General features: G+C 43.3%; 1 long non-coding RNA gene across 1 annotated transcript in view; it reads left to right on the top strand.

Moving 5' to 3' along the window:
* LOC145977719 (uncharacterized) overlaps positions 1 to 16,500 on the top strand; it is a 35,573-nt gene extending 19,073 nt beyond the window's left edge. The window contains exon 2 of the long non-coding RNA XR_014440622.1: positions 15,562 to 16,500. This is a non-coding gene — a long non-coding RNA (uncharacterized LOC145977719). The remainder of the gene's footprint in view (positions 1 to 15,561) is intronic.
* The last annotated feature ends 7,825 nt before the right edge of the window (positions 16,501 to 24,325 follow it).

Raw genomic sequence — 24,325 nt, 5'->3', positions numbered from 1 at the left:
CTTTTGGATTAGGAAACCTGTACCATTGTTACCAGTTTCTCCTCCACTATACATCAGTATATGTTTTCCAGACGTTATCATTCCTTGTCCTTTCCAGCGTGTTTCTTGTAATGCTAACACTTTCACTCCATATTTTTCTATTTCTTCTCTTATTTCTCTCAGCTTTCCTGGTCTCTTCAATGTTCTTACATTCCAGGTTGCGAGCATTATATCGGTTTTCCTTCTCATTAAACTTTTCTTTCGCCGGGTCGTCAACAAATTATCTGATCTCCTCCGAGGCAATCTTGTGGCATCCGTAACAAGTTCTTTTGACGGGGTAGGGGAGTTAACCCTACGCCCAACCCCCAACCTGGAGGACCAGGATTTATTTAGGGTTTACTCCCCTAGGTAGGTTGGTGTTGCTTTGCCTTCGGAGCCCTTCCTACCCCTTGGTTTTCTGTCAGGGTATCCTTCCCTTAGCCTTTGGGGATCCCTCCCCTCCCTGCAAGGCAGCAGGGGCTGTGCTTATTTAATGGCGGCACTTCTTCGCCATGTCACGGTGCTGTCTTTGGGCATTTCTGGGTTTTAATGGGAGTGATCCTGCCACAGATCACTCCCTCCAGACCCTGATAGCACTGCCGCCTCGGTCCGGGACTGCTTATTTGGTTATTCGCAGCTAACCATCATATCTGATGGCCATTCGCGATCCGCCACCTGCGACCCGCCCAGTAGCTGAGGCCCGCCCTGGGTCTTGGACCTCAGCCCGGAACTGTATTTTGTCAGTCTCGGCCTCGGCCAATATCTGTTCCATCGTCAGCTGTTTTTCAATAATCTTATTGCACTCCTCAGTGAATCTCGAATTAATATCCTCTACATCGATGCGAACACTTTCCGTGGCTGTATTAACATCGGCTGCCAAGCTACGCCGGAAGTCATCAAAGTCTATCTCTCTAGCCTGTCGGATTTCTTCAGAGAGTCGCGCCCTAGATTCCTCGTTCTCAGACTTCAGTTGTTGAATCTCACAGGCCATCTCGCCTATTTCAGCTCTTAATACTTTTATAGATTCATCGTGCTACTTACCGATATCATCCTTTAGCAACGCACATTGTCTGAGGATATCTTCCTTTAATATGTCAGATTGTCTACAGATATCAGCCTTCAGTGCTTCAGACTGTTTACACATATCAGCCTGCAATGTTTCAGACTGTTTGCAGATATCAGCTTTCAGTGCTTCAGACTGTTTACACATATCAGCCTGCAATGTTTCAGACTGTTTGCTAATATCATTGCTAATATCGGCCTTCAAGTTATTAATGGAATCAGCTTGCTGTTTAATATCAGTCTGTAATTTTTCCATACTTTCGACTTGTTGCTTGCTAATTCCTTCAATCATGGCTTTTAATGCTTTGAACATATTTAATGGATCAGATGAACTATCCGTAGACAATGATTCAAAATCTTTACAAACCAAATCGGTAGCATCGTGGCTTTCAGTTCGAATATCTAAGCCACAACATTCATAATGTAGAAGCCTTGTACATTTCTTGCATACAAATGTGGTTCTTTCTTTATCAATGGCCCGACAACAATCGGGAACATTAAGCTCTGAACTTGAAGCAAGATTTTTATTTGCGCTACGCAAATGCTTCTTTTCCATTTCGAAACGAAATAGCTCTGTGCTTTTCTACAACTATGAAAGTTCAGTGCTCTTGCACAATTAATCTCAACTTTAAACAATTGTCTTGCCCTTGTACACTACAATATCGAGCCAACACGTTGAGCTGCCACTTGATACGTTCTACTTCACAATTATTTAGACGCGTCGTATTATTTTACTATTAATATTAACTTAATAATACTCAGCGGTGAACGATGAGACTCGGTGAAGTACACAGACTCCTCTCAGGTACAGGGATAGTGTTAGGCAAAGACAATATTCACAGCACAGAGAAATAAAACCACATTACTGCCGTATGTATAAACTGAAAAGTTTTATTCTTTATTTATTGCAATTATAATGCAACTATACTTGAGACGAGGGCGAGGATTTCGCTTTGTCGATGAATTGACTCAATTAAAACGCATAAACTCAATGCGTGGCTATCGGCAAGCCTATGATCACATAGACCTAGCTTGCGCCCCGAACTACCACACCAAGAGATATGCAATGATAACTGAGCCAATATTTGCTCTTTAGCCTTTTATTTCCAAATTAATCCTTAGGCTAACTTTATTATTTGACGTAGAATGGCTGCACTATTGTGCATATCATCAATGCATGGCTATCGGCGTACCTATGATCACATAGGCCTAGCTTGCGCCCCGAACTACCATACCAAGATGTATGCACAACATCGAGGAGTTCTTTTTAAGTTTAAAAGCTTCGTCGATCCGTGGCGAAAAAGTGTGATGTTTCTTACGCGATATCCTCGCTTTTATACTATTTTCGAGAACACAGATTAAAGTACAGATGAATCACTCACTATCTACAAAAGGATACTATCAACAAAACTGACATCTATACATCTTTAGAAATACAAATTCGTATAGTGCACTCTTGCAAACATGAAGATACATTAAACTACTCATAACAGAGCATAAAATACAATAAACATTAAACAAAAGATATATATTACAAACAGGGTGCAATATTACATATAAAACAAAGAAATTACGCTTTCTTTTACAAAAATAAATAAATTAGTGACATATTTTCTACTGGTGACGTCACATAAAAATGTGGATCATATCATCTTCATGGCGTGGTGCTATGCACAGGGGAACACTTTACTTTTTTTTTTACTTTTTATACAACTGTAAATGCAATGGAATCATATAAAACAACTAAAATGAATCTCTGGTAAAGCATGTGGAATTTGTAACTTAGAATAACTTTCACATACATTTTTTTTTTCAAATATATGAACACGTTTTTAACTTTGTAGCCTCATTGTGTTTAACACTTATAGAAAATCGAAAAACATGATGCTTCAGTTATAAATTGACATGTTGTTCTTCCTTTATACATGCAAAAACACCAAAAAATTAGGTTAAACAAAGAATCTGACCCACAACATTTGAAAAAGTGATGAAAAAACAAAACAGGGTCGAGATCGACTTAGTTGATCAAAACATTGCTCATTTTTCAATTGCATTACATACACTAAAGATTAACCATGGAAATTCCATATTGAAAGAAACAAGAACTAATGTGAACATTTATTCCAACTACTAGCTGCTTTAAGGTTGAGTTGGTTCTTGAGAAATAGTTCTTGTTTGGTATTTATTAAGAAGATAAATCTGACTTCAGTAGTATGCATTAGAATTCAGAATAAATTCAGATCAAGTGTGTTGTTTTTCCAAAGAACTTCTAAATTACAGGAAATGTGGTGTCAAGAATTAAACTACGTATGTTTGAGTCAATAAATGAATTTATCACATATTGATTCTACAATATTGTGACAGTCAGATTTACCGTCATTATTATTATTATCATTATTATTCATGTATGTAGCGGTAAAAATGTGTTGATTCAAAGCGTTGAGTGTTTTAATTTGTAAGATTACATACTTGATTTTTGCCAAGCCGACGGGAGGAACGAGACATTCGCTTGTGTTAAGGGTGGGCACCTGAAGGGTCACGCTATGCGCCTAAAGCTTAGGAAATTCGACCGTAATGACAAACATTTAAATATCTCGGTTTCCAACGGTCAGATTCATGTGAAACTTATACCAGCGCAGTGGCATATGTGCAAGGACAGATGTGTGGAGTTTCGTCACGATCAAGCAACAATTACGGACGCCAGATCAAATCGGTTCTAATTGATCAGTTTGTGGACAGCGATTGCAATTGAGCTATGGGCGACAGCGAGGCTGAAGCTTAATCCGTCTGAGTAAACTTCGGACACGGTCCGTCCTAGTTTGGAGACAATAGAGCGTGGTGGAATAACCTCTGCGGAAGCGTCACTTCAACGAACGCCTAGCGTCTCTTTTCAAAATCTAAATAAAACGAAGGACATGGTTTTTCGATACACAGTCTTACCGCGATCCTCGTAGTGAGAGCAGCTCCGTGCTAACTCTCCATATACAGTTTTGCCGCGATTCTTGGAACGAGAGCACCTTCGCGCTACCTTTCGTGTACAGTGGACTTTGTTGTGTTGTGCGAACACCAGTGTGTGTGATAGGCAGTAAGTCTACACGAGTGCGCCTACCTCAACCGCTGGGAGAAGTTGAAGCGAAACCGTGTTTCCGTGATTACCTTACGCCATTTATAATTTTTGAGAAACAAGGAACACCGGAAACTATGGCGGGCTAGAGGAAGAAAGGAGATGAGGGCGTTACGTCGATTCGCCCGACGTCAGAAGAAACTACGCCGATGATGCCTATCCGCCGCCATGGAGAGAGAGAGAACGTCGAACGCCGCCCTATTGATACGCCGACGACGCCTACCATCCGCCACGTTGACGACCCGACGACGCCTACCATCCGCCACGTTGACGACCCGACGACGCCTACCATCCGCCACGTTGACGACCCGACGACGCCTACCAGCCGCGACAGAGGGACGTAGAGAGAGATGTTGACGCCCCGACGACGCCTACCAGCCGCGACAGAGAGATGTTGACGCCCCGACGACGCCAACGACGACCGCTCAGATGCGACGTCCGAACCGCGCCATACCACGGAGATCCACCGATCCCGAGAGGAAGAGGAGCCGGGGAACTAGGTGTTTGAATCCTTTTCACATCTTCATCGTCGCGACCAAAGAAACCTTTCGCGTGGATACTATGTGTTTTCAATCGCCCATAAAGACGCCAGGATGCACCCCGGAAGCTGAGAGATGGTAAAGTATTCATCTGTGTGAACCTTAACACGTGACGGCCCGATTGATTTAGAGAACGCCCTTGAAATTCGTCGACATTTTGAAAACGCCCACTCAACTCGAAATTTTATATCAAACTCCCGTCGCGCTTGTCATTTGTAATCTATTCGTCTCAGGTCAATTTTTCTTATTCCTTGTGATATTTTTTTATGATCTTAAATTCATTGTTGTTTGTGCTCCTTTGTATTTGTTTAAAGTGCGTACTATTAGAGTAAAGCGCCGCCCACTTAATTGTTTAATCTACTGGAGGTTTGTTCATTTTTTATGTGTCAATGCTAGCTATGTCAGGCCGCATGTGTGATTATTTAGTAAAAGTATTTGCCTGGTAATGTGAATCGCTCGTCGCGGCGAAGTGTTTAAGTCCCGCCTGCTAGAGAGTATATGTGTGCGTCGCTCAACGGAGGTTATTGGTTATGTTTGAACCACGTGAGGTCTTGTAAAAGGAAAACGTCCGCCCACGTGAATGTAATTGCCGTTGAGACGCCTTTGTTTATACTGGTCAAGTAATGTATTGTCACCGCGCCGACTAGTTTCTTTTTAAAAACAAAAGGTGAACTTAAGTAAGGGCTGGCTAGGATTTAAGTAGCACTGGAGCAAAAATCACAAAAAGACCTGATTAGACAAAAAGTAAGATAACATTAATTGAGAATGCAATAATTAGGGCTTGTCGCCATAAAACCTGTACATGTCATGTATAATTTCTTGTGTCGATGACCCCATGAGGATTGAATCTGAGAGAGAATGTGAGAGTGCAAGTGTGGGGACCTGTAATGATTCCATTTTTGTTGGTTATGAATAGAATATACTTTTTATTTTCATGTTAATTTTGGGCTATATCATTTTCGTATGCATGTCGCTACCCGTGATTTTCAGGTAGGCAGCTAGCCGCTTCCCGGCTACAGGTAAAGAGGTGGTAATCTGAAAGTACATATGTCTTTGTGTTTACTCGATATGGCTTATCACTATGCACTGTCGGTCACCGGTTCCTACACACGAACTTAACCTGGACCGTAACGCTATTTCGCTTGTCCGAGGGAGATTTTGCCGCCTCTATCTAGGTAGTGGTTGCATTTGTTTTCCCGGGCAAGGGAGGGCGTAGCATTACATTTTTGGCGCCGCGAACACAGTGACCGGTATATTTTAAATCGAAAGCACCCTCAGTGCAGAGGTATATGTCGTTTTGTAAGGGCTACGTCAGGCGTATTTTGGTGTCATGTAACTGTGTTTCATTGTGAGATTTTATTGTTTTATTTTTGACGTGAGGTGGTAATTGAGACATTAGGCGTTTATTTTTGTCAAGGTAGTAGGGCAGCTACTTAAGGCGTTAGGCATTTTAAAATTTTTGTTTGGCATATGGCATTAGGCGTTAAGTTGAGTTCTGGCAAAAGGGGAATCGACCGCCCTTATCTTTTTTCGTTTGTGAATTGTTTAAATATATATATTGGTATATATTGTGAGCGCTCACGTTTACGCTTGTCAGCGAGCATTGAGAATCGACCGAGGGTTGAATATTCGATTTCATGAAATTGCGCAACCGCCGCATCGAGAACTTAAACATGAGTGACGTAAGGGTGGTTTGCGATGTCTGCAGCGAGGAGTTCCCAGAAAGTGAAAATGTCGGCGCAGCTAGACAGGTTTGTTCCCGGTGCGATCTCCCGTTAAGTCCACGTGAAGAGACCAGTCTACCGAACAGCGGGGGGCAAGCCAATGAGACCAGCGCGCAACAGGTATCTCCGAGAAGAGCAGAACGGGTCGACGAAGCAGCTAGCCTCAGTGGTACCAACTCCCAACAGATCATCGAGATGCTACTGCGGATGGAAGCCAAGATGGAAGCGACCCAAAGCAAGATAGAGGCCATCAGCACCCAGATGCAAGTGACGGAAGACCGCCTCCAGGAGACCATCCGTACTTCCGGTGAGGTGATAACGCAAGAACTCGTCGCGCGGGTACAGGAATGCGAATCCCGTGTCGAAGCCAAAATCGCCGACACCAACGTGCGGATCGATAGGCAAGAGAACCAGATGGCAACACTGTCTCGGAGCGTGCGCGACCAGGAGGAAGGTATGCAGCAGATGGCCCGACAATGCGTGCAGCTGGAAGCGACATGTGACCGTGGCATAGACTCCCTGGGGCGACATGTGCGGGAAATTTCAGTTCGAGCCGAAGGAAACTCCGAACGGATTGAGGACCTCGAGATGAAAGTGCGTCAACTGAGCGTGACTAGCAGCGGCACTTCACAATCGTCACGGGAGCCCAGATTGACGTCACCACCGGCAGCCGACGTCGCCACTTGTTCGAACGGGGAAAGCGACCAGCGAGCTCCAGGAACGCCCCGCCCCCTTCGAAGAGAAAACACTGCGTCACCACGGGTGAGTCCGCGCCGCGAGCAGAGGGACCAGGATTTACAGTTAGGACAACCGTCCGCCAGGAGAGCTCTGTTTCCGCCCGAATACCGGAAGCACTTTAAAAAATTTTCGGGTGCTGACAGAATTCTTCCTTCCACGTACCTCGAGGAATTTACCTCTACCGCCCGTGAGTTAGGTCTGACAGACGAGGATAGGCTTCTGATTCTGAAAGGTTTAATGCAGGACCGGGCCAAGAACTGGATGGACAGGAACGAGGGGAACTTCAATTCATATGAGGAGTTCAAAGAAGCGTTTCTCACTTATTTTCAACGTCCCCTGCAGGTCGAGAGGATGCTGATGCAGGTGCGAAACGAACGATACGACAGGGGCGGAGGACTCACGTATGCCCAGTACTTTTGGAAACGTTACAATGAGTTCAAGTCTCTGCAACCACAAATGACCACGGCGGAGATAATAGCCGCTCTGGTGTACCATTTCCCACACGAGATTCGTCGTCATCTCAATGGAGCATGCGTGTTTGACGCCGACGCGATGTCCCTCACACTGGAAAATCTGTTTCAGTGCGAGGAGGAGAGGCAGAAAACCAGGGGAGAGAAGTTTAGCAAGCGGCGCCGACCGGAAGATGATTCGTCGCACCGGAATAAACACCCGCGCGTTCATCTAGTCCAGCAGGGATGGAGAGGACAGCACCACGCTCCAGGGGCTGAAAGGAACCGCCAGCTGCAAGATCCACCTACACCGCAACGAAGACGCCCGTTCAGAGGCAGGAGACGGCGTGGAGGTCCGACTCGTGCGTCGCCAAGGAGGAACGACAGCTTGTTTCAGAACGGCCAAGTCCGGGATGGCTTTTATCAGCGCCACGCGGATAGCAGGTCGGTCAGCCCGGAGTCAGATCGGGGAGATGCAGGACGCCGTGGAGCGAGGACGCAACGGAGCCCAGCGAGAGAAGAGACCAGGCCGAATTCCAGACGCGGTTCGCCCAGGCCAGGACCGTCGGGATACCAGCATCCGGGAAACTAATAAAAGTCTCGCGTCAGGGCTCGGATGCGGGGCAGACTACACCTGATCCACCTTCGCTTGAGCCGAACCACCCGGATGTAACAAAGACCACGCCGATCAGGATTCGTGCCGCTTGGCTGGACGAGGAGATCCACGCCGACGAAGAAGCCGAGGAAAGTCACGAGGACCGCTGGCCTTCGAAATCGCCACATGTACAACTGCGAGTGGGTGATGAAATTGTGATGGGGCTCCTAGACACGGGAAGTGAGGCAAGCTTGTGCTCGGAGGCAACTTGGCGGCGCGTGACAAAGGGAGTACGCAGGCCACAACTTCGGCACGTACGAGACTTTAGACTCATCGATTTCTCGGGCAAAGCGAGAGAGAGGCCTCTCGGTCACACCATTCTGCAAGCAACGCTGGATGAACGTCACGTGGAGGTTGAGGTTCTGGTGGTCCAGTCATTGTCCGTGGACCTGCTGCTAGGAATGGATTTCCTGAGCCGGTATGCGTCTGTGCTTAACATCGGTCGACACTTTGTAACCTTGAATAATCGCGACGAAGAGTTCAACGTCGAGTTCTGGAGGTCATGCGCAGGAGAAGAGGGCGAGTTCCAGCCCGTCGTCGCTTTATGTTCGGAGGTCGACCGCGACAAAGGAGTACAGGAAAGATTGCACGCCGCAGTTGCTTCATGTGAGAATCTCTCGGCGAGTCAAAAGCAAGTTTTCGCCAATCTTTTGAGGGATAATGCCGTCGTTCTTGATGAAAGGCCAGGAAAGTGCCGGAAGTATACGCATGAAATCCGTGTCGAGGGAGAAAGTCCAGTTGTCAGTAAGCCTTACCCGATAGCGTTTACACATCGACCGGAAGTGCGTCGGCAGCTGCAGCAGATGCTGGAGTGGGGCGTAATTAGGAAATCACGCTCCGTACATTTGAATCCTCTACTCGTGGTGAAGAAATTTGACAATAGCCTCAGAATTTGCGGAGATTTTCGCGCGCTAAATACGAGGTGTAAGCTGGAACGCGTCAGAACATTAAAACTACAGGACACCCTACAACTGTTCCATGGAAAACACGTGTTCTCAAAAATCGATATGTTATCTGGATTCTGGCAGGTTCCCTTGTGCGAACAGAGCATGCCTTATACAGCCTTCGGATTCGAGGATAACTTATATGAGTTTACAGTCGTTCCGTTCGGAATCTCCAACGGCGTGCAAGCTTTCACGAACGCCATGGCGGAAGTGCTCGGAGACGAAGTGAAAGATTTCTGTCTGTGGTATGTAGATGACATCTTGTGCTTCTCGAGAAACGTAGAGGAACATTTCGAACATCTAAACCTGATCCTCACTAAATTACGAGATGCGGGAATGACAATTAAACTCGAGAAATCGGCTTTCTTTCAACCGGAAGTGCAATTTTTGGGCCACATTATAGACGCGCAAGGCGTGAGGCAGGACCCAGTGAAGTTTGAAACCATAAGGAAGCTTGAGCCCCCGACATCAAGGAAAGGAGTCCAGCGCCTTCTAGGGATATTTACGTGGCACCGGCGCTTCATACAGAACTTCAGCGAACTTGCGTCACCCCTATTTGAACTGCTGAAACAAGGAAAGGCATGGAAGTGGACGGATCAACACCAGGGAGCCCTAGATAAACTAAAGGACGCCGTCTGTGAACAGCTTCGCCTCTACCACGCTGATTTTTCTGACGTCTTTTATGTCCAGTGCGACGCTTCAATCACGGCCGTGGGCGCAGTACTCTATCAAGAAAAGGAGGGGGAGAAACGTGTGATTCAGTACGCCAGTCGTTCCCTCCGGGGGGCAGAGAGAAATTACACCGTCGGAGAACTCGAGTGCCTGGCCGTGGTGTGGGCCATCGAAACCTTTCATGTTTATCTGGCCGGAGGACACTTTATTGTGAGAACAGACCACCGGAATCTCCAATGGCTGCACCGCGCGAAAAACTGGAGTGGGAGACTAACGAGGTGGAGCAATCGCCTTCAGCGCTACTCGTTCGAGGTGGAGTATGTGAAAGGGCGAGAGAATGTTGTGCCTGATGCCCTGTCAAGATACGTTGGGGGGAAAGGATTAACAAAAGTGCACGTAAATTTGATGCAGTTCGATTCCCTGTACCTGACCACCTTCAGCCGCGGGCGGTTTATAGAAATGCAACACGAAGATGCCGAGCTCGCACAGTACTTCAGTATCCTGGAAGACCAGCAACCCGCAGATCCACGTCGCCAGCGACGCGTGAAAGAGCATTTTGTCGTCGCGAACGGGATCCTGTGCAAGACGGATGTCCACAACCCGGAGCGCCTGAGGGTATATGTGCCAGCTGAAGCGAGAAGGAAAATCTTGGAGGAAGCGCATGACAAATCAGGTCACTTCGGGGGGAGGAAAATGTGGAGATACCTCGAGAGTACCTATTATTGGAAAGGGATGCGGAAAGACGCTAAGAAATGGGTGCGCGATTGCGTCATCTGTATGCAAACTAAGCCTAACCGCGTCAGAGCAGCAAAAAACCCAACATCGTTTGTGGCAGAGAAACCGCGGGAAGTGTTGTTCGCAGACTGCGTGGGACCACTCCCGAAGAGCAAGGACGGCACGAAGTACCTATTCACAGTCATGGATGGATGCAGTCGTTTCCTAGTTGCGTATCCAGTCAGGTCAACCGCGACGAGAGTGTTGCTCCGTAAGCTTACTGAAAATTACTTTGTACACCTCGGAACTCCGCGCTACATACTCACGGACCGCGGAGCTCAGTTCACAAGTAGCCTCTGGAGGGACACTTTGGAAGCATACGCAGTGAAGCCCATATGGACCCCGAGCTACAGGCCGCAGGCAAACAAGGTCGAACGCATGCACTGTGAAATGAACCGCCTCTTGAGATTATTTTGCCATAAACAGCATCAGGAATGGAGCAAGCACGTCACCTCGATTGTACTCCTCCTAAACAACACAGAATCCGACACCCTTGGGTTCACACCAGCAGAGCTACAATTCGGCAGCACACCTCGGAGAGACGTAATTCGTCACTTTGGATTGAGGGAGGACAACCGCGACCCAACTGTCAAGCAAAAGATCCTGATGTCCGTCGAACGGACGAGAGAAACCAGGAGGAAGGCCAATGAAAGACAGGCAAGAGACGGCGCCGAGATTCGAACTGGAGACCTCGCATTCGTAAAAAATCACGGACTTAGCTCTCAAATTGAAGGGAAAATCAAGAAGCTTTTTTTCATGTACGATGGTCCGTACTTCTGCAAGAGCAAGCTCGCCGCCAATATTCTGGAGTTAGTGGACTGCACGTCTGGGAAGACCATAGCACCCCAGCATATAGAGAACTGCAAGAGGTGGAACTGTTCCGATGAGAAGCGCAGAGAGTGGACAGCACTGTACGAGAGTAAGAGCGACGTAGGAATGCAAGCTGACACGTAAATGCTCACTTCTTGTTCTTGTTTTGTGTACATACTCTTCATGTTATGTTTATATTCAGGGTGTTATTATATATGTTATGTATCTGGAAGGTCACAGTGTCCGTGCCGTTCAGAGAGTAAATTTCTATATACAGGGTGTACATGTATTTGCTTGTCAATTTTTATATACAGGGTGTTAATGTATTTGTTGGTCTATTTTATATACAGAGTGTTCAAGGATTTGTAAACAAAAAAAATTCTGTCCCTGTGTAGAGCGAATTTTTCACGCTTACGAAATCCTTGGAAGAAGGAGAAGGGCGAGGTTGTGACAGTCAGATTTACCGTCATTATTATTATTATCATTATTATTCATGTATGTAGCGGTAAAAATGTGTTGATTCAAAGCGTTGAGTGTTTTAATTTGTAAGATTACATACTTGATTTTTGCCAAGCCGACGGGAGGAACGAGACATTCGCTTGTGTTAAGGGTGGGCACCTGAAGGGTCACGCTATGCGCCTAAAGCTTAGGAAATTCGACCGTAATGACAAACATTTAAATATCTCGGTTTCCAACGGTCAGATTCATGTGAAACTTATACCAGCGCAGTGGCATATGTGCAAGGACAGATGTGTGGAGTTTCGTCACGATCAAGCAACAATTACGGACGCCAGATCAAATCGGTTCTAATTGATCAGTTTGTGGACAGCGATTGCAATTGAGCTATGGGCGACAGCGAGGCTGAAGCTTAATCCGTCTGAGTAAACTTCGGACACGGTCCGTCCTAGTTTGGAGACAATAGAGCGTGGTGGAATAACCTCTGCGGAAGCGTCACTTCAACGAACGCCTAGCGTCTCTTTTCAAAATCTAAATAAAACGAAGGACATGGTTTTTCGATACACAGTCTTACCGCGATCCTCGTAGTGAGAGCAGCTCCGTGCTAACTCTCCATATACAGTTTTGCCGCGATTCTTGGAACGAGAGCACCTTCGCGCTACCTTTCGTGTACAGTGGACTTTGTTGTGTTGTGCGAACACCAGTGTGTGTGATAGGCAGTAAGTCTACACGAGTGCGCCTACCTCAACCGCTGGGAGAAGTTGAAGCGAAACCGTGTTTCCGTGATTACCTTACGCCATTTATAATTTTTGAGAAACAAGGAACACCGGAAACTATGGCGGGCTAGAGGAAGAAAGGAGATGAGGGCGTTACGTCGATTCGCCCGACGTCAGAAGAAACTACGCCGATGATGCCTATCCGCCGCCATGGAGAGAGAGAGAACGTCGAACGCCGCCCTATTGATACGCCGACGACGCCTACCATCCGCCACGTTGACGACCCGACGACGCCTACCATCCGCCACGTTGACGACCCGACGACGCCTACCATCCGCCACGTTGACGACCCGACGACGCCTACCAGCCGCGACAGAGGGACGTAGAGAGAGATGTTGACGCCCCGACGACGCCTACCAGCCGCGACAGAGAGATGTTGACGCCCCGACGACGCCAACGACGACCGCTCAGATGCGACGTCCGAACCGCGCCATACCACGGAGATCCACCGATCCCGAGAGGAAGAGGAGCCGGGGAACTAGGTGTTTGAATCCTTTTCACATCTTCATCGTCGCGACCAAAGAAACCTTTCGCGTGGATACTATGTGTTTTCAATCGCCCATAAAGACGCCAGGATGCACCCCGGAAGCTGAGAGATGGTAAAGTATTCATCTGTGTGAACCTTAACACGTGACGGCCCGATTGATTTAGAGAACGCCCTTGAAATTCGTCGACATTTTGAAAACGCCCACTCAACTCGAAATTTTATATCAAACTCCCGTCGCGCTTGTCATTTGTAATCTATTCGTCTCAGGTCAATTTTTCTTATTCCTTGTGATATTTTTTTATGATCTTAAATTCATTGTTGTTTGTGCTCCTTTGTATTTGTTTAAAGTGCGTACTATTAGAGTAAAGCGCCGCCCACTTAATTGTTTAATCTACTGGAGGTTTGTTCATTTTTTATGTGTCAATGCTAGCTATGTCAGGCCGCATGTGTGATTATTTAGTAAAAGTATTTGCCTGGTAATGTGAATCGCTCGTCGCGGCGAAGTGTTTAAGTCCCGCCTGCTAGAGAGTATATGTGTGCGTCGCTCAACGGAGGTTATTGGTTATGTTTGAACCACGTGAGGTCTTGTAAAAGGAAAACGTCCGCCCACGTGAATGTAATTGCCGTTGAGACGCCTTTGTTTATACTGGTCAAGTAATGTATTGTCACCGCGCCGACTAGTTTCTTTTTAAAAACAAAAGGTGAACTTAAGTAAGGGCTGGCTAGGATTTAAGTAGCACTGGAGCAAAAATCACAAAAAGACCTGATTAGACAAAAAGTAAGATAACATTAATTGAGAATGCAATAATTAGGGCTTGTCGCCATAAAACCTGTACATGTCATGTATAATTTCTTGTGTCGATGACCCCATGAGGATTGAATCTGAGAGAGAATGTGAGAGTGCAAGTGTGGGGACCTGTAATGATTCCATTTTTGTTGGTTATGAATAGAATATACTTTTTATTTTCATGTTAATTTTGGGCTATATCATTTTCGTATGCATGTCGCTACCCGTGATTTTCAGGTAGGCAGCTAGCCGCTTCCCGGCTACAGGTAAAGAGGTGGTAATCTGAAAGTACATATGTCTTTGTGTTTACTCGATATGGCTTATCACTATGCACTGTCGGTCACCGGTTCCTACACACGAACTTAACCTGGACCGTAACGCTATTTCGCTTGTCCGAGGGAGATTTTGCCGCCTCTATCTAGGTAGTGGTTGCATTTGTTTTCCCGGGCAAGGGAGGGCGTAGCATTACAATATATATATACAAACTTACAATTGGATACAATTCACCAATTGGAAATTGTCTTGATTTTCCAATTGGTTTCAGTTGAGATTTCGATTGAAACCCATACATGCCGATAGCTGTATTAGGCATCCAATAGAATCCGATTCATTCCAATTGAAACCAATTCAATCCAATTGAAATTTCTATCGGAACCAATAGAAAATTCCAGCTGGCATACTTTCCTGTCTTCGGAGCAAAATAAATTTCTCAGACTATAATATATTTGTAGCTTCTTAATTTGATAATCGTAGACACTGATAGTCATCCACTTGCTGAATACGTATTAGAGTTTGTGCATGGGCGTCCGGAAAGGGGGCGCCACTCCCCCCTTCCTGGATAATAAAGGTCAACCAAAAAATTCCATTTTTGACACTCATTTCAGTCCAGTGGCAGTAATATATTTCAATTGTTGCAAGCGCATTGCAAGAATATAAATTCAAACTTAAGCAATGTTTTTTTGAGGAGAGAATACAATTAGCTATGGAAGAAAATATGCCTCGTTTGCCTCCCCCCCTAGAAAAAATACCTTGCTTGCCCCTCCCTGGAATAAATCCTGTGGATGTCCATGTGTTTGTGTAGGCATGTCTCAATTGTAATGTTTAGTTCAAACAAACCAATAAAGGTTGATATTTTTGTGCAACATAATTTTAAGTAAGGCTGGTCATAGGTAATTAATATTGCTCAGAGAAATTAAACATATCTTAGTTTCTCTGCCTTCAACAAACCAGTGTAATGCACACTAATAATATATAGTCAATAGTATGTCATTTAATAAACAATTAATTTATTGTCTGAATCACGTTTCTTCAATCTTGGCTTAACATCACCAATTAAAATTTAATAATTATCAACGCTAGTGCTTCAGGGGGAAAAATAAAAAAAATCTAACCCTTAAAAATAAAAAAAATATATTATAGACTTATTTTCAATATATTAAGACTTAACTAGTTGCTCTGAAGTTTTTGCATTGGTAGAAATAGCAAAAGATAGATAAAAGCCAATTAGTGCATTAATCATGATGAAAACTTCTTTTCTTCTTTTCAGCTTGATTATGACTGTGTGCTGTATGTCAGCAGAAGTTTTACTTTTCTGATGAAGACTGATACTTGCCAGCATGTGAGGAGCAACATAAACTTCATTTGTTAAATTCTGGACTTGGTTTGAAGCCGTGATTCATTCAATGTTACGGGCTTACATCACAGGGAACTTGGTTGAACATTCACAACACTGCATTCATAATAACCAGTAATGATCCAGGGAGCAATATGTGTAAAATGGAGGCAATGCATTTTTCTTGGGCATTGAATACAATAAGAGTTTATAATAGCCGCGGACTAGACTATGCACAGCTCATTCAAATATGTATGTAAAAAAATAGTAGTGTGTATGCCTGGAGATAATGAAAAACTTGATATGATTGGGATGATACTGTGCATTTCAATGTTAAACGAGTGTAGACTGCTTAACATGACAGGAGAAAGAAGGATACCTGCTATGATACTGTGATATGATATTGGTAGATGATGCGAAATGCGAATGTGTTTTAATAATAATGCACAAAACTGAAGACTCCTAAGAAATAAAGGTGTTCTGTAAGACTGTTGGCGAGTTTTGTTACTGTTCAGGTATTCTTGTGTGGGGGCTATTGTGCATTCCATTTGCCATAATTTTCAAATTTTGGAAATTTGTGACTCATAGGTATTTGTAGAGTAAACTGACTAATGGGCAAGTATCCTTAATGTGCTTTGCATTGGTTAGAAGTTCCTGACAAAAAAAGCAGGTTGATTACAATTCTTATCCTGTTGTGTGGTTACTCCTTATGTATTGTATTTGGTAGATGATCATATTCATAAAGCTGCATGAAGAGATGATTCAACTAAAAGCAATGCAAGTTTCAACAGAACAATCTCTGTCTCTCTCTTGAGTGTATAATATTGGCTAGACTGCACAATCGACCCTTGTGTTTTACCGTTTGAAAGCAAATAGTACGTATTTAACACTTCGAATTGCCACTGTGCATTTCTAAATTTGAAGTTACATTTCTATGAAATAATACTACATTACTTGCCATAGCTGGTTTCCTTGAATGTAATCCATGTTGTAAACACACAGTATTGCCAGGTCGAACTTTGGTTTTCAACGTGAATACACATGTGAATTTCCACTAGGATTCAACTTTTTTAAATCATGTTTTCATTCGTATTTTTTCATGTTTTTATTCAAAGGAACTCTATAGAAAAAGGCGGGGCCACGGTTGCGGTAGGGGGCGGTAGGTCAATTACCCCAGGGGCGGAGCCCGGAATTGGGGGGTCAATTAATACTACTTTTTTCCCCACTTCCAATTGTTTCCTCGCCTTAAATTTTACATTTCTGGAATCCTTGATTCATATACCCTTTCCAACGATGTATCATACATATTTCTCTTAAGAAGGGTCGATTCGACATCCTTACCGATATATTAGTACTTCAAATTAGTTGTTATATCCTTTCATTCTAAATATTACATAGCCGAGATGCAAGGGGTGCCATAAGTCTGAGCCATATGATAAATCAGATCAAATTAATAGCCTTTGTTCAAAATGTTCAAAATATTTTCTCTTGTGTTGCATACCAAGTGCAGATGATACTTCCATTGTGTCAGAAAATGTTTTTTAATCATGTTGACGAGAATTCGTCCCCAATACATTGCTTCAGATGAGGTATCTGAATTTTATACCATAGGTTTAAACAATTATACCATAAGTGTCAGATGTAAGATCTGGGCCAGTCAGCTGGTTCACAGAGATCAATGTGATGTAGAAATTCTCACATAGATATAAAGAAATAAGTATTTTGTCCAGAGTTATGGGACAGCTTCCAATAGTTACAAATGTTGCTTATTTTCCTTCTTCAAGGAATATTGAAACGTTTATTATGCTTGTATTTGTAGTGAGGGGGGTATGAAATATGTGTAAATTACAACTTCCATATATAAATAATCGTTAAATTACTCTTTGGATAAAAAAGGTGTTCAAGTGTCTCTTAACAAGTTAAGCTGTTCTGGATAATTTATACCTTGCCAACATCATTAAATTGTATGCATATATAGGCTATATACATACATGGGCACACTTGAGGCTTCTGCCAGTTTATATCCACTTCAAAATATCAGATGCTTTGAGTTTATAATGTTAAATGTTAAAGATGCATTGTTGTTTTTACTAAACATGACCAGGATGCATGTTAACGATTAAGAAATAATTGTCATAAAAATACATATAAATGATGAAATCTTAGTAGCTTAATCTTGTATATTAGCAAAATGGTGATGACATTTGAGTATAGAATGAGTACGTTTTGTAATAACAATAAAGGTATTAATGATATAAGTGATTGGCAAAGCTATTTTAGTGCTTTGTGGATGAAATCTGCAAGAAGTTAAATATAAGATTTAAAATTCTGTCACTTATCTGTTTTGAAACTGGTTAAACCATTAGTGTTAATAAGAGTATTTTTACTCTTAACAGTTAATAACTTTGCTACATCATCTACAACTTTGTTTATTACATCTTCTAACTTGACTTTAAACCATGGGTTGGTGAAAGATTTAACAATTGACATTTTGTATCTTGAAACGTAATTGATATTGAGCCACCTACAAGTAGATATTGTTTTGAGTTGAATTAAATTATTTTTAATATACAGAGTGCATTTTGAAATGATTAGAAATGAACATTGTTCTGTGTCCTTCAGTACTTTCAGATGAAAATACAATTTCACCACCAATGCTTATGCTTTTTCCTAAACACAGAGCATTTTTTATAAGTTGCAGCAATGTCATCGCACATAGAAAAAAAACTTGCCGCATGTGTAACACCAAAGATAAATAACATATCTACATTACCTGAATCTTAAGCAAATATAAAACCCCATAGGGTCATTGTGCACATTCTATCTTGGAAGTTTCTCTGGCAAAAAATAATGAAAACATTCTCTTGGTTTATTGACCCATGAGTTCATATGGGTACCTAAATAATCTCTTATGCCTTTATTTTTCATATTCCTTTCAATTTCCTTGCATGTAAAAACATTAAATTCATTTTAGCATAGCTTGTGTATTTCTCAAGAAGATAACTCTTCATTGTGCCTTAAAAAACTCATTTTGTATTATTTTCTTGTAGTATTAACTTATTTAAATACTACATCCATGGAAAGATTCTGTTATGCAAAACTTTGTATCATGTCAGAGGATCCTCACTGATTGATACTTAAATGTGATATGCATAATAATCCAAAAGAAATGTGAGGTGATGAGTGATGCTAGTGTAAAGCATTGTGATATGATGTGAAGATATGCATTAAATTAACGAAACATAGTTCATTGGTTTTCTCTAGTAGTATGGTCAAGAATCTCTTCCAAGCCAGAAGTGACTTCGCTTTATATAGCCTACAGTACAGTATGTATTAACTAGCTCTCTAGCCTTCTTAAACCCGAAGGTTTATGGCTGCAGCAACACAAGCCTTCCATCTGTCCCTATCCTGGGCAAGATCTCTCCACTCTTTTCCATCCCTACCGATTTCCGAACCACTTCGTGCCTCCACCGGGTATCGAACCCGGGACTCCTTGATTAGAAGGCAACGACGTTACCACCACGCCATCGGGGAGACCCTGATAGCACAGAGAGTGTAGCTTTTTTACAGGAGGATAGTAACAACAGAATATTCCAGAGCGGATATTTTTTGTTTTAGGTATTTTACTACATAATCTGTTATTTGGCTATTTTACTGTAATTATATGAATGTACCGACGGTGTGTGGGGGGGGGGGGGAGGTGCAAGAAAAGAAGAAACATGCAGCTGGTGATATCAAAGGATGATGTGAAAAGCTTTCTTTCAACTGATGAAGGGGAAAGAGTTATACTTCAGGGTTCAGCCACATCTGCCAATGACCAATGTCACGACCATTCCTTCTACCCCTCCCTGCTGGATCGTAAACGGAACCAAGTCGGGTTGCCGAAACTTGATAACCTATGGTAAGAATATGGGAAGGTGTGTGGGCTGGGAAAAAGTGGAATTTCTTGAAAGCGACGTCAGCGCCTACCTCGCATTGTCACGTGCCACTTCGACGAGACAATGAAAAACACAAGGAAGAAATGTTTCTCGAAAGCGACGAGAGATGGCAGCACGCCATATAAAGAAGAGCAGCGTTCATTATAGAAACTAGGAGCGGAGAAGAGCGATTATATATATTATAGTAAATGAAAAATATATATAGGAAGAGTATAAAAATTATAGAAGGAGTGAATAAAATGTTGTTAATAGCAAATTAAGATAAATAAGAATATGCTCGTATATGAAACAATTAGGAAAGTTAATAAGTGAGCAAATGAATTCAGAAATTGTATCTTTCTCCTTTTTGATCTGATGAGTAGAATATCGTCAGCTTTTGTATTTGTCCGTCCCTCGGTGTAGAGGTCTGCTCGGGCCAGGGCCTAGGCCCGGCCCGGCCCGCGGGCCGGACTCGGGCCATAAATAACCAGAACTTCTCGGGCTCGGGTCGGACCCGAGCCTCGTGGCTATTTTGTTAGCGAATATTGTCATCGAAAAATAATTTTTAATTATTGAAATTATGGTTTACTTCGAGAATGAGAATACATTTTTTTTATAACAGCTAGTTAACGAAGTACAACAGTGCCCATTTTTTTTTCAAATGCTGAATTGGAAAGTAATTTTAATTATGTTTTTGGGCTCGGGCCGGGCTCATGTTTACTTATTATCGGACTCGGGTCGGGTTCGGGTTTCTTTTCCTCGGGCTGGGCCGGACTCGGGCCTTACAATTTAGGCCCGTGCAGACCTCTACCTCGGTGACGCTGTGTCTAAATTAGACGCCCCGAAGCACTTACGGTTGCGCTTCTTGTTAGACGCACTGGGCCATAGGTAGAGCTTGCTGTTAGCAATCCTGGGCTATTCCCCTTTTGGTCGTTACATAGGAGGTGGCGCTATTGTCAGTTTAGGCGACCCTACTCTTTCTATAAGTATAGCTTGTATCGTTTGCCAAAGAAACGGGGAATACGAGCGCATATATGTAATAAATGATTACGATTTAAAAGGGAAGAAATAAATTAGAAGAAGGAAAAGAAGAAGAAGCCTTTTCCCAAATCAAAGAGAAGAAAAAGAAGTATAGTTGCCACGTTCATTGGTTCCCCAGGCGGCTGCCTTTGGAATCGTACCCTGCCCGCCCCTCTCCTAATGAGCCAGGACCTCCTTAGCAATACCACCCCAACAAAGCTCCAGGCTACGCGTTGTTGCCATGCTTTAAGAGGGCGGCGGGGGGAAGTCGACGCGCTGCACTCAAAGCATGTGACATAAATAAATAAATCGACACATATAATTAATTATGGTGTTTCATTATTTCTGTGACCCGAAAATATATCATAATAATCACCTGATTCGTCCAATCTTGCATAGCATTTTATAACGTTTAGGCTAATAAGAGAATTTAATGTGGACCAAGTCTCGTCCAAGTAAATGAGTTTGCAACCTTCTGCACGCAGCTCCTGTAGTCTCCGTAGAATCTCCAAGTAACAATTCTCGCCGATTCCATTATTACATTCTTTTTCCTTAAGCGACCAAACCGAAAACCAAGTTTTTTTTTATTAGTTCTCGAAGCGTTGTTTCTTCATAACGGAAGTCCAACATACTTTTTAAAAGTTGCAATAGTTCACTCACTGTCGGTGACTGTCCTTTACTATAGAACTTGTAAATTTCGCGTCTAATGAAATCACAAGTAAACTCGTCCACTTTGTTAAATTTTCTCTTTTTATTTCCAGGCTTATTTGGTGATTGGACCTCTCCGAATCACATTTCGCACGGTTTTTCTGTCTAACTTTAATATTTTGGCTATCTCTGCAATGTCTCCTTTTTCTAGCTTTTTCTTTTCGACATATTCGTGCACATTACACACAAATAACTGACTTTGTTTGTTCAACGTTTTGGTTTTGGATACTTTTCTGTTCGGTGCTCCGGAAGTGCATGGTTGAGGATTATCTTGGTTCGTTGAAAGATCTAGAACTTCGGTTGTGTCCCACGGTCGCCACATGTCGATACAAACTCTGTTTTCCAGTAATATTTCTAAGATATAACAATAAACTAGATAAAAAAAATACACTTGTCAATCCAAGAATACGAACTCGCATACGCACCTCACACCGCTCTCTTGTTGCGGAGTTTGTGAAAAGCGGCGAAGAGAAGGCCTTGGGGGATGAAGTGACTTGGCAACGTCCAGCCTGTTGACAGCATGCTCACCCTGCACGCGTCGCAGGATTGCAATATTCTCAAGGGTGGGAGGATCTGGTTTCCAAAGGAAACCGGCGCGCTTTGATGCCGCCTGGGGATCCAAAGAACGAGGCAAGTATAGTATTTTCCAAAATAGAAGGAAGAAAAGAAGAAGCCTTTTCCAGAAATTACGAGAAGAAAGAAGAAGAAAATTTCCTTTTATGACGAATATAACCGACGTAAATTTGGGATCAGCATATATATATATATATATATATATATATATATATATATATATATATATATATATATATATATATATATATATATATATATTCAATGTATACACAAGCTTCGCTATATGTTTTCTCTGTATTGTATATACTTTTCAGAATATAGAACCGCATTTAACTATATCCTCTTGGCTATAAAAACGCTTTCTTATTTGGAATTTTCGAATAAAGAACTTATCCCCTGAGATTAAGATATCTGTAGCCGTGGTATAAATAACATTTAAGTACGTACCCCCCAGGGACGTAGCAGCATTCCCTCGGTACTGATGTTAGAACTGAACTAACGACATTCTCGAAATTGAGATTTATTTTAACATCCAGTTTCAGCTTAAGATTTAGGACGTGCCGTAGAAGTGGGCGTTATCCGACTGACCTTTTTGATTGTGCATTTCCTCGTCTTCTTGGCCTACGAGGTGCAATCTCCAGCTGCGAGAATGTAGGTCAGTGCAGTGCCTGGTCGATCCAGGTAGAAGAAAAAGTGCTGATGCATCAGAAGGCACGCTTCATTTCGCGGATTTTCATTTTCACTTCAGTTGCCACGAAGCTCTTGTTCCCAAAGCAAAGCTAGAAATCTTTTAGGACAAAGCAGAGAAAGCGTTTGTATCATTTCATTACATGGTGACGCAGGGGTGTACTGGTCCTGAGCAGCGCTTCTTTCAGAAAATTTGCTTCGGGGGGCATTCCAGAGAACCGGGAGGGCGTCGTGAATCTCATCTGCGAAATACAACATATGTGCGTTTAACATTAAGAATTTCCAGTGGTCGTTCGTGGTTCGTCAATGAATTTGACGCTGAGCGTTGCAGGTGGGAAATGACGTACAGTGCAACTGTCCCCAGTGTGGAGCAGTTAGTTGCAATATTTTAAATAAAAATAACTTTTCAAATGTTAATTAACACATTAGTATATTAACCAATTTCTACAGTCACTATAGTAACGAAAAACAAACAAAATAACATCAACATTGAATAGAGTAGCACAACAGACTTTTCTTCATTCTTATCAGATTATGCTCAAAACTAGATAACAAAATATAATTGTAAAAATGTCTTTGAATTAAAGAACTGTTGCAATAGCCTCCTCCTCCGGTTGAAAACCTTGAGATCATACTACACTGCTCAAAATAATTAGGGGATCAGACCAGATATGTTGTCAGCGCCTGTATGAGCTACAATCAATTACTAAAGCCCCGGAAACGAAAGCTCCAGTGCCTTAAACATGACGTAACCTTTGCACTGGTGATATAAAAGGGTAAAGAGGAGGAGTGTGTGCGTGCTGGAGTTGCATGCTAGTCGTCTCTGGTTAGCGATACTGTTCAGTTAGTGAAGGCAAAGGTTCAGGCGAGAAAGGCAATGCCGCACAAACGTGATTTACCGGAAGCTATGGCTTGGAGAGCCATAGGAAGGATTGAAGCTGGGCAGTCACAACGCCAGGTAGCACACGCCATTGGAGTGTCGCAAACTGTGATTTTCAGACTATGGAATCGTTTTGAACCAACAGGAAGTGTTCGCAGAAGACAAGGCCAAGGTCGTCCACGAGCAACAACATCGAGGGAGGACCGTTATCTCCTAATCACAGCCCGTCGGAACAGGGGGCAGAATGCAACGCTACTACAACGTTCCTGGAAAACAGCAACGGGATGCAGAGTGTCACTCAAACTGTCCTTAATCGTCCTCATGAAGGTGGCCTGTATGCAAGTAGGTCCATGGTGATGGTGTGTGTTCCATTAACGTTACAACACCGTAGAGCCCGTAGAAATTGGGCGGAAAAACATTGTGATTGGGGACATGCCGAATGGAGGTTCGTTCTGTTCTCTGATGAGTCGCGATTCAGTGTGGAACCTGACAGTCGACGTGTTCTCATCTGGAGGGAACGCGGAACACGAAACAACCCAGCTTTTGTGCACGAACGCTCCCGATATGGTGGCGGTGGACTGACGGTGTGGGCAGGAATCAGTATTGGTAGACATTCGGACCTGCACATCATCCACGATGGCACCTTGACAGCTCGAAGGTGTAGAGACGAGATCCTCCGACCTTATGTCGTGTCTTATGCTGGCGCCATTGGTGATTCTTTCCGTTTCATGGATGATAATGCTCTTCCACACCGAGCTGGGTTGGTGGACGACATGCTGGACCAGGAGGGTATCGAGCGTCTGACCTGGCCAGCTTGCTCTCCAGACTTAAATCCAATCGAGCACATCTGGGATACACTAGGCCGACAAGTTGCAGCTCGATCAGCACCTCCCACAACTCGTGCAGAGCT

Source organism: Lepisma saccharinum, chromosome 23, assembly GCF_977018435.1.
Source record: "Lepisma saccharinum chromosome 23, izLepSacc3.1, whole genome shotgun sequence".
Taxonomy (NCBI): Eukaryota; Metazoa; Arthropoda; class Insecta; order Zygentoma; family Lepismatidae; genus Lepisma; species Lepisma saccharinum.
This window is presented reverse-complemented; position numbering and strand designations above follow the sequence as displayed.